Genomic DNA, 10,975 nt, shown 5'->3' with positions numbered 1-10,975 from the left:
ATATATATAGGGCTAGGAAGGACTGCTTTGGCGAGGTCCAGCCAATCCTTTGTAGTACACTGCTGATGAGCCAAGCCTTGGAGGAGAGTATCTACCCAGAGTGACCCTGGGCCATCCTCAGCCACCACCTTTTTTAATTCCTTCAAATCCTTCACCTCCCAGGGATACCAGGGGTCAGGGCGCATGCCTCCTGGGCTTACATTAATAGGATACACTTCTACCTGTGGCCTCACAGAAGCCTCCTGAGCAGGGCCAGAATCCTGGAAATGAGGACAGTTTTCATGGGTTTCAGGAAGCCCTGAAGCTGGCCAGGGCACGCCCAAGGTGCTGCTTGTTACTTTGGCTGCCTTTGGATTCACTTCTGTTGCATTTCTGCCTTCTTCCTCAAACTCTTCCCATGATTCCCATGCCAGGGTTTCTGAAGGCTCATCAGGAGGTGGCGCCAAGGGCTTAGGGCTCTCGGGCTGAAAGCATGCGTGTTTAAGGCCTATTGGGTAGAACTCCAGCGGCAGATCAACCCCCAATTGAACCTCCCTTTGTTGAGCTAGACGTTCCACATGTTCCCATGTATCCCCAGTAAAAACATTAGCCCCAAGTAGCCAGGGAGCCAAACGAATCACCTCTGCCCAAACCTTTTGAGCTATGGGATCTGACAAATCCAATCCCCTGCTTTTAAGCATATCTCTCAGTGCTTTAAGTGCTGGGTCTTCAAACTTAAAAATTGTGTTACCCATTTTTAGGGTCTTGCTTACCCCGAGCCTCCTCGATTGGCCCCAATCCGTTTTTCCTTCTTCTTACTTCTTTCTTTTCTTCTTATCACCTTCCTTTGAGCCCCATGTTAGGCGCCAGATGCTGGGGGTTCGAACCCGTGACCTCCGGCGAGGTGAGGATTGGGGATGAGTAAGCATGCCATTTGCCAGCCCACGCCAGCCCCATTACCCAGGGACACTCAGACGCAACAGGGAGCCTAGTCAAGCTGGGACTCATTTATTGCAAGTGTTCCAAAGCTTATAAAGGCACCTGGAACTTCCCCCCGGCCCCAAGGGTGTATCGTAAGGATGGTCATGCACTGATCATGCACTCCTCAGCAGTGCGGAAGTATTCTTCAGACTTTCAAAGCAAGCCAGGCCACGCCCCCAGTAACTTCCTTTCGGACCTATGCAAGGCGGGGCCTTTAGGTCCCCACATGAGAGGCCTAGTGTCTATCAGGATTTACCTTTATCCTAGCCTTGCTTCTTGCTTGTCCAAGTCATCAGTGCAGTAACCTCTGCTGTTGGCCTTTGTATCCACCCAACATAGGCTAACTTGTCAGCCTCAACATTCCCTATGCTGAGCAGAGGTCTGTAGCCTGTCAAATAATAAGCTGTCATAGACTTCTGTTTCCCTACAGGCTGGAAGTCTTCCCGCATGGGGCAGCCCTACCCAGGTGGGTGGCCCACCTCCCAATCTTGGAGGTGACATGTGGGGATCCACAGTAAGTCCCCTGTATACTGCCAAATTACTGGTGTACACATGTCCTAGTTTGTTTCTCTATTGCTGTGACAAAACACTCCGACTAATACCAATTTGGGGAGGAAAGGGTTTATTTGGCTTACATCTCCCAGGTCATAATTCATCAGAAAGCCCAAGGTAGGAACTCAGGGCAGAAACCTGGAGGCAGGAGCTGGAGCATAGACCATGGAGGATCACTGCTTACTGGCTTGCTCCCCTGGCCCTTGCTCAGCCTGCTTTCTTATGCAACACAGGCCCACCTGCCCAGGGATGGCACCACCCACAGTGGACTGGGCCCTCCCACATCACTCAACAATCAAGAAGGTGCCTCATAGACATGGCCACAGGCCAGTCCAATGAAGGCAATTCCCCAATTGAGGCTCCATCAACCCAGGTGTGTCAAGTTGACACTAAAGCTATCCAGCACAGGGGGTAAGACTCATTTGTGACCACCAGTCATCTAGCCCTTAGTTCAGCCAACTGGCTACTTTGACTCCGACCTCTGTCCAGATAATGTCGGTGGACAGTTGGACTGCCACTGATGTCCATGTGTCCCGTGGCCTCCTTCTGGATCTATCAGTGTACTAGGCATTAGGGTGAAGTAGCACCTTCTCAATACAGACTTGGCTCCATGGGCTCCATCTCCTGGAACCCCATGTCTGGCATGATTACATATTCTACTAGTCCCAGAACCTCCTGTAACTCAGCATTAGGGAACTACCACTTAGTGCTCCCCTCTGGTCTAGGTAGGCACTTCACTTAGCCAAAGTAGGAATTTGGGGTACCTCTGATTTTGGAGTGGATAACCAATACTTTAGCCATCTGGCAATGCGGTATGCAGTACTCACTAGGACTTTACCTCTCCCAGTGATAGACTCAGCAGCCTGCAAGACTGTCTATGCTGCTTCCCAATAAGTGTGTAGTGGTCTTGGCCTCCTTCCATATTTGTGACCCAAATCCTATGGGTACTTTCCTCTTTCCCAAATGTTTCCATGGGCCCCAACCAAAACCTTTCCATGTCAATGGCCACATTCAGTTGAAGTGGTTGGGTCTGGTCAATGATCCTAAGTACCTGTGTTTGGCCAATGGCCTGATTGGCAGCTAAAAACACTCATTCAGCTGCCTCAGTTCAATCCCCACAATATCTGGGCCAGGTGAGGTGAATATTCTCTAATATCCTTGTCAGTTGCCCACAGCCTTGGTATAGCTTTGGTCTTACCTGATCAGAAAACTCCCAAGAATTTAGTACACAAACAAGACCTTTGTACTCTGGAGTTACTCACTGCCCATCCCCATGATTTTAGGGCAGCTTTTTTTTTTTTTAATGTATATGAATGTTTTTCCTGCGTGTATATAAGTAAACCTGCATGTATAATGCCTGTGGAGGTCAAAAGAGGGTGGTGGATTTCCTGGAAATGGAGTTTCAGACAGTTGTTAGCCACTATGTGATGCTGGGAACCGAACTCCGGTCTTCTGCCAGAGCAACTAGTGCTCTTAACTGCCAAGCCATCTCTCCAGTCCCTAGCTTTTAGACTTAGTTGGCTCTCAGGCTTTCAGGACCTGTAGGTGCTGATTCCAAATCTGCAAGAGAATCAGAGATTATCATCATATCATCAACATAATACAAAGTGACCACCTTAGATCGTTGCCCAGACCCCATGTCCTGGGTCACCAAACTATGACAGATAGTAGGGCTATACAAATAACCCTGGGGCAACATGATATGACAAATGTCCACCGTAGACCTTTCTAGGTGAAGGCAAATTGTTCCTGCTTCATACATAGTGGTACCAACCTAAGCTCAATTAGTCCATCAGGTCCATGGTGGATGGCACGGCAGCATGCATGCTCTCTATACTTCATGCAGCGTTTATTATTACATCAAGATCATAATCACCTGAACAAATAGCTGACTCTTAAGTTTTTAAGAGTAGGCCTGAACTCAGGAGGATACTATTCCCCTAGTTATCTATTAGAATCATCTGTCTCCCCGAACTGTGCGATAGAGTTATCTGTGTCTTCACCCTGTGTCAATGAACTGACTCTGGAACCTTTTTCCCACTGTGTGTCGTGTCTCCTGCACACACCCATAATCTATTCAGAATGGTTTCTCCAGCTTCTTTGTGGAAGTATGAATTCAAGTTCATCTCCACCCTTAATCCTCACAGAGCATCTTGTCTTTTCATCCCTAGTTCACATTCATCCAAGATCCCGTGTCCCTTCCAACCTCCACTGTGTCCAATGGGTGGGTGTGCTGCTTGCAGCACTTTGATATGGTAATTCTCAAGCATACCCACATACATTCATCTTTTTGAGTGGAGTACCAAACTGAGGTTGCCAAGGAGATTCCCCAGTCATCAGACCCAAGAGCACATGGTTTTTCTGGGGTTAATTAAAAGTCATCAGTCCAGATTACGTCCATTAATAAACATCCTTCCTACAAGTTCATAGTCACATTCTCAGGGTTTCATCTGATAGCCGCACTGGTCACATATGGGTGTTGTAGGGGCTTTACAGTCCTTACTTGAAGTCTGACCTCTCTGGTAATCATTTGGAGGGTTTCCAGCCTTCAAAAAAATCCATTCCTAGGAGATTATATATATAATTTTTTTTCAGCCACTGGAGAAATAAATACACATTGCATATGGCCAGAGAGCCGAACAGCCTATACCCAAAGTCACAGTCAGTGAATTGACCTTGGCTGTGCTGCCACCATAGCTAACTATGTATGTTGCCAATCCAGGAAACAGATCCAGGTTTCCATGGACTAAAGTGCAGTCAGCTCCAGTATCAACAAGGGCCAACACTCTGCACATTGGTAGGGGACCAGTGTATAGTCAATACAACATGAAGCCTCTGGTCTCTCAGGGTCTCCCTAGCTTGGCACCTTGGCCCCACCATCGCTCAAAAGGGGGTGAGTTCACCTGACACAGGTGTTAGAAAGTCTTGGAGTTGCACCTCATGTACTCTTGCTGACCTGGACTTCATGTCCATTTCCTTAGGGAACATCTGATATTGCCGAGCAGGCTTCAGATGGTTCCATGGGGCTAACACCATCTCATTTGGCTGGCAATCTATCTTCTTATTGATTCCAGCCAGAATGAGATCTACTCACATCTGGGTACATGAAACACTGTGCTCCTGGTGCATTTTCAACTTTTGAACTATCTGTATCAAGCCCATGTAAGAGGACATTCTTTTCCCCTACAGATATGAGTTATGCAATTTGGGAGTCTTCTAGATAGACCCACTGAAGGGGTCTCACCCTGCATCCCTGTTCAGCATGGAAGAAGCTGGCGCAGTCTGCATCCTGATTCCCTATCTGAAAGTTGGGATACGTCTTCAGAGGATGATGTGATAAGAATAGGAGGTAGGAATTGTCCAGGTAGTTAGGGTAAAAAGACCCCAAAGAAAAGTAAGCCAATTTTTTGGCTAAAACTCACAATGTCCTTGGGCCTCTTAGCAACATACTCTATTCCACAGGCCAAAAATGTCCAAAGTATTTGGGAACTTTTATCTAATCCTTAGAAGATTTTAAGGTTATCTCTTCAGAGGGGGGAATGTTAGAGTAGCCAAAAGCCCCATAAAAAATAATAATAAAAGAAGAAGAAAGAGTACATGAAGTTATCAGAAAAAAGTGATGGGGAGATATGGGAGGAGTTGGAGGGGAGGGAATGGGCATAGATTTGATCAAAACACCTTATATGCATGTATGAAATTCTCAATAAATTATCTAAGAAAAAAAGAAAAATGTAAGTTTAAATAAACAAAAAGGAGTTTCACTTTCTGCATTTCCTTGGCCTCCGAGGAGTGGCCTGGAGGCAGATGCTTGGGTGTGTTCAAGATTTGGCTTCACCTACAATCAATCCACTGCCATAGCTGAGGAGGGCATTGCTGCTGAAGGTGTAATAGACGTTAACACTGCTTTACAAGAGGTGCTAAAGACTGCCCTCATGCACAATGGCCTAGCAAGTGGAAATTCTCAAAAATGCGAAAGCTCAGACAAACACCAAACCCATCTCTGTGCTTGCCTCCAACTGTGATGGGCCCATGTGTGTCAAGTTGGTGGAAGCCATTTGTGCTGAGCACCAAATCAACCTGATTAAGGCTGACGACAAGAAGCTAGGGGATTGGGTAGGCCTCTGCAAAACTGATTGAGAGGGGAAACCTGTAAAGTGGTTGCCTGCAGTTGTGTAGTGGTTAAGGGCTATGGCAGAGTCGAGTGTCCTTCCTGATTCTGTGGCCTTAAGACCTGCAAGCTCCACCTTAGAGAGGCTGGGTGGTGATGGAAACCAACTTTTCCATCTCCTCCACAGTTAACACACTATCTGCACCTCCGTCCCAGAAGTGCTGCAACCTGTCTGGGTGGGACTGACTCCCCGGATTCTGTGTGTGCTGCTTTCCCAGCTCTCGCAGCTCTGCCATGGCACAGGGAGTGTAGGATGTGTGCTTTGTAGCTGTCCTCTGCCCTTGGGCCTAACGATTCTGACCCGGAGGCTGCAGACGAGGGCACACAGGCCAATGGACAGGCAGACACTGGGCAAGAGCACATATGCCTTTGGTCCCAATAACTTTTTATAGAAAATTACACAAAGTGGCTTCTTGCCAAAGCTGGTAATATATAACAGATTATATTACTGTTTACTTTTGGGGTTCCCAGACATCTGATGTGAGCCATTTTGTGCTGACTCATAGCCCTTTGAATGTCTAGTGTTAGCCATCTTGGCTCATACAGGAAATCCATGTCAGCATCATGTTGTCTAAATATAAACAGGTCTTCATGGCCTTGGTTCCCTTCACCTCACAAGGCTAGACAATACTGATCCTAGAAATAGTAGGTCACTAAAAAAAACACCTCAGTGCCAGATGTGAGGTCCTTTTGAAGGAGTTGTTGGTCAGGGAAGCCCCATAGGCCCCCAAACAGTACAGGTTCTTGTTATTCCTGTTGGTTACTTATCACAACTGGTTGATTAGACTCTACTGCTGAAGACATATAGAGCCTTGGATGAAAGATATAAGATTGGAACTGAGCTGGAAGCTTCTCTGTTGGTTATCACTCACAGTACTGGATGGTGCTATGCAGGCTGCTGAGGGTGATAGTGGTAGCAAAAGTGTCAATAGTCTTACCCAGCTATGAACTGTATGAACTGTAATACCAACTTGCCAGGCATGATGTGTCCATTGGTGCAATAACGGCATGACTGTTATGGGGGCAACCAACTGCTGCCTGATTGGATTTGAGGCCTACTCTACAAGAGGAAATCCATATCTAGTACTGTAAACTTGGTCAAAAACACATGACTGAAGAGGTCTTAGGCCTTAGGGGGAACACCATATTGCTTCTTAGCTGAATTGATATAACATCAGAGCACCTTCTAAATATCTGTTTTTACCCACAGACAAAGGCTACTCTTAGCTTTCCTTAGAGAAGCCCTTCTTTGCCGTGAATTGTGCTGCACAAGATGCTGAGAATGAAGGCTGATTGAGGGCTCAGTATAAACAAGACATTTACACCTCTCTCTTAGGGCTAAGGGAACATTGCAGAAGAGGGTCAGAAAGAATGTAAGCACTGGAAGATAGAGAGAAGGGCAGTGACATGCTGTCCCCTAAGGACAACACAGCTATGATGATCATGAATTCACAGCAGATGTGCCTACTGGCACGGGGCCCACACAAACTAGGCCCTCCTGACAGCTATGGATAAGGAAGGTGCTCACAGGACTGATCTACTGGCAACTAACAGATTCTTGGAGAGGGGAAGGCATAGCATACAATTGTACACCCACTGGTGGGCCCACCAAGCTCCAGTGATTAGTTCCAAACCCAGGGTCACAGAGATGACCCTCGTTAAACTCTGTAGGACACAAAACGAAACAAAAATTAATGAATTTGGGAAAGAGATTTGTAAAGAAAAAGGAGGACTATGAGGGGTGGGAGGGAAGTAAAGGTTTGGGGAGAGTAACCAGAAGGCATTTTGGTTTAATTATTATTTAATATTGTGTGTCTATTTCCTACAGTCCCTCTGGGGTGGAAGAGGAAGGTTCATAAAAAACTTAGGAAGTGCTGCTGGGTGTGGTGGCGCACACCCTTAATCCCAGCACTCTGGAGGCAAAGGCAGGCAGACTTCAGTGAGATTGAGGCCAGCCTGGTCTACATAGCAAGTTCCAGGCCAACTGGGGCTACAGGGAGACCCTGTCTCAAAACAAAACAAATAAACAAAAAACTTAGGAAACTAAGGGAACTTCTAAGGCTCAGGAACCTCAAAACGTTCCTGGATTCACAAGGCCCCTCTCCAAGATGATATAAACAGCTTCTATTTTTAAATTGGCAGGGCTGGGAGTGTGGCTCAGTTGCTAGAGTGGTTGCATGGCATGCATGAAGCTCTGGGTTCAATCCCCAGCAGCACATAAACTGGGTGTATTGGTACATGCCTGTGATCCTAGCACTCAGAAGGTGGAAGGAGGAGGCTCAGGAGCTCAAGATCAGCCTTGAAGCATAGTAAGTTTGAGGCCAGCCTAGGCTACAATGAGACCCTGTCTCAAGAATGAATGAATGGAATGGGGCTGGAGAGATGACTCCGCAGTTAAGAGCACTTGATGCTCTTGCAAAGGACTGGTGTTCAGTTCCCAGCACCCACATGGCAGCTAACAACCGTCTATAACTCCATTTTCAGGGGATCCAACGCATGTACATGGTATACTTATACATGCAGACAAAACACTCATACACATAAAATAAAAATAAATCCTTAAAAAAACAAATAGGCAAAAGTTTTAGCTCTATTGAAGTATAACTTACCTACTATAAAATGTACCCATAGCTGGGTGTGGTGGCGCAGGCCTGTAGTCCTAGCACTTGGCAGGCAGAGGCAGGCAGATCTCTGTGAGTTCAAGGCCAGCCTGATCTAAATAGTGAGTTTCAGCTGGGGCTATAGGGAGACCCTGTCTCAAAAAGACCAAAAAAAAAAAAAAAAGCACCTATAACATGTACAGTTTTATATTTTAATGTGTAGTTATGCAACTATCACAAGCAATGCAATTTTAGAACATCTCTATTGCCCTTGCATAGGTCCTTCCTGCCCAAATTTCAGTCTCAATTTCTTCCCCAACCTGTCATTTTCTTTGTTTCTCTACAAAATTGTTTTTGTTACACATTTCATATAAACTGTGTTATGAAATACTCAGTCTTTTTTGTTGTTGCTTTTTTGAGATGGATCTCACTGTAACATCACCTGGCCTGGAACTTTATGTAGACCAGGCTGGTTTCAGTCTCACAGAGATCCACCTGCCTCTGCTTCCCAAGTGAGCATGCAGCTCCATGCCCAGCTTTTTAAGCAGTTTTTTTTTTTTTTTTGAAGAATGTGCGCTGCCACCGTCCGGCCACAGCCCAGTGCTCATCGCCAACCCGGTAGTGTCGCGGAGCATCCTCAGACCTGAATTAAATAGCCACCACGTCAAGCAAAAAAGGAAAGACCAAGACCACCAAGAAACGCCCTCAGCGCGCAACGTCCAAGGTGTTCGCCATGTTCGACCAGTCCCAGATCCAGGAGTCAAAGAGGCCTTCAACAAAATAGCCCAGAACGGGGACGGCTTCACAGACAAGGAAGACTTTCAGGACATGCTTGCTTCTCAGGGAAGAATCCCATTGACCCGTACCTGGATGCCAGGCTCAATGAGGCCCCTGGCCCCATCAGTTTCACCTGGTTCCTCACCACATTTGGGGAGAAGTTGAATGGCACAGATCCCGGAGATGGCATCAGAAATACTTTCGTTTGCTTTGATGAAGAAACAGCTGGCTCCATCCAGGAGGATTACCGAGAGAGCTGCTGCTCACCATGAGCGACAGGTTTACAGACGAGGAAGTGGACAAGCTCTACTAGGAAGCCCCCATCAACAAAAAGGGAAATTCCAACTACTTCGAGTTCACGCCGCATCCCTCAAACACCTGCTCCATCCAGGAGGATTACCGAGAGAGCTGCTGCTCACCATGAGCGACAGGAAGTGGACAAGCTCTACTAGGAAGCCCCCATCGACAAAAAGGGAAATTCCAACTACTTCGAGTTCACGCGCATCCCTCAAACACCGAGCAAAGGACAAAGACGAGTGAGAGAATTTAGCTCCACCTTTCCTTTCCCGGTGTTTTAACTCTTTCGTTTCTCATGCACTTCCCGCCCTCATAGAACCTGTTGCATGCAACATAGTTTCACAGCTTTGCACACGCCCACCCTTTTTTTGATGTATTTATTCCAAACTTTTCTTTCATTTAGCACTTGTATAATCAAACTGGAAATGGGGATAAGGTTGTAAATTGGATTAATAATGAGATGCCAATAAAAATCAACAAATTGTGAAAGCCCAGGAAAATACATCCATATTTCTGGTTTTGTTGGATTTTTACATTTTTATATTCGTAAAATGCTATTTTGAAATAAAAAATTGTATTTATTTTTATTTTATGTCTATGAGTGTTTCACTTGCATGTATATGAGTACACCACCTGCATACAGAGGACATTGGATCTCCTGGAACTGGAGTTAAGGGTCAGTGTGAGCTGCCATATGGGTGCTGGGAATTGAACCCCAGTCCTCTGCAAGAGCATCAAGTGCTCTTAATCACTGAGCCATCTTTCCAGCCCCCTACTGTAAACAGTCTCATAAATAATATTTGTTATTGTGTCTTTTTCATTCTTGTGGGTATATAATGGTATCTAATTGTGGTTTGAGTTTTTATTCCCTAATGATTCATGACTATTTCATCTGCTTATTAGCCATTTGTTTATCTCCTTTGGTGAAACAGCTATTCAAACCTTTTACTCACTTAGAAATTGAAAGCAGGGTGTGTTTGTGCTTCAGTCTAACACTAAGGAGATGAAGGCAGAAGGCTGAGTTCCAGGCCACCTTAGGCCTGTCTCAAAAAAGGGGAAAGGGAAGGGCAAGATGGCTCATCCCTGAAGGCACTTACTGCTGACAATGCAAGCCTGACTACCTGAGTTTGGTCTCTGGAACCCACATAAAGGTAGGAGAGAACCAACTCCACAAAGTTGTCCTCTGATCTCCACGTGTGTACTGGGGCATCCCCCCCATAATAATAATAAAAATAAAAGAAAAAAAAACAAGGACCAACAAGATGGCTCAGTGGGTAAAAGTACATGCTATACAAAGCCTGATGACCTGAGTTTAATTCCTGATCCTACTGTGGAAGGAGAGAACTGACTCTTGGGGGTTGTCTTCTGACCTTCACACACATTCACAATCACACAGATACACAATTTGCATATGCATACACAATAATAATAAATAAACATTAAAAATATGTCATATCTCATCTTTAAAAAAAAAAATGGGGGCTGGAGAGATGGCTCAGTAGGTAAAAGTACCGACTGCTCTTGAAGAGGACCTAGGTTCAATTCCCAGTATCCACATGGCAGTTAACAATTGTTCGAAACTCCAGTTCCAGGGGATCCGATGCCCTCTTCTGACCTCCGT

At 45.8% G+C, this 10,975-nt stretch overlaps 1 pseudogene; it reads left to right on the top strand.

Moving 5' to 3' along the window:
- The first annotated feature begins 849 nt into the window (after positions 1 to 849).
- On the top strand, positions 850 to 9,431 carry LOC103742935 (annotated as a pseudogene).
- The last annotated feature ends 1,544 nt before the right edge of the window (positions 9,432 to 10,975 follow it).

This window comes from Nannospalax galili, unplaced genomic scaffold (genome assembly GCF_000622305.1).
Source record: "Nannospalax galili isolate Female #2095 unplaced genomic scaffold, S.galili_v1.0 scaffold340, whole genome shotgun sequence".
Classification (NCBI taxonomy): Eukaryota; Metazoa; Chordata; class Mammalia; order Rodentia; family Spalacidae; genus Nannospalax; species Nannospalax galili.
This window is presented reverse-complemented; position numbering and strand designations above follow the sequence as displayed.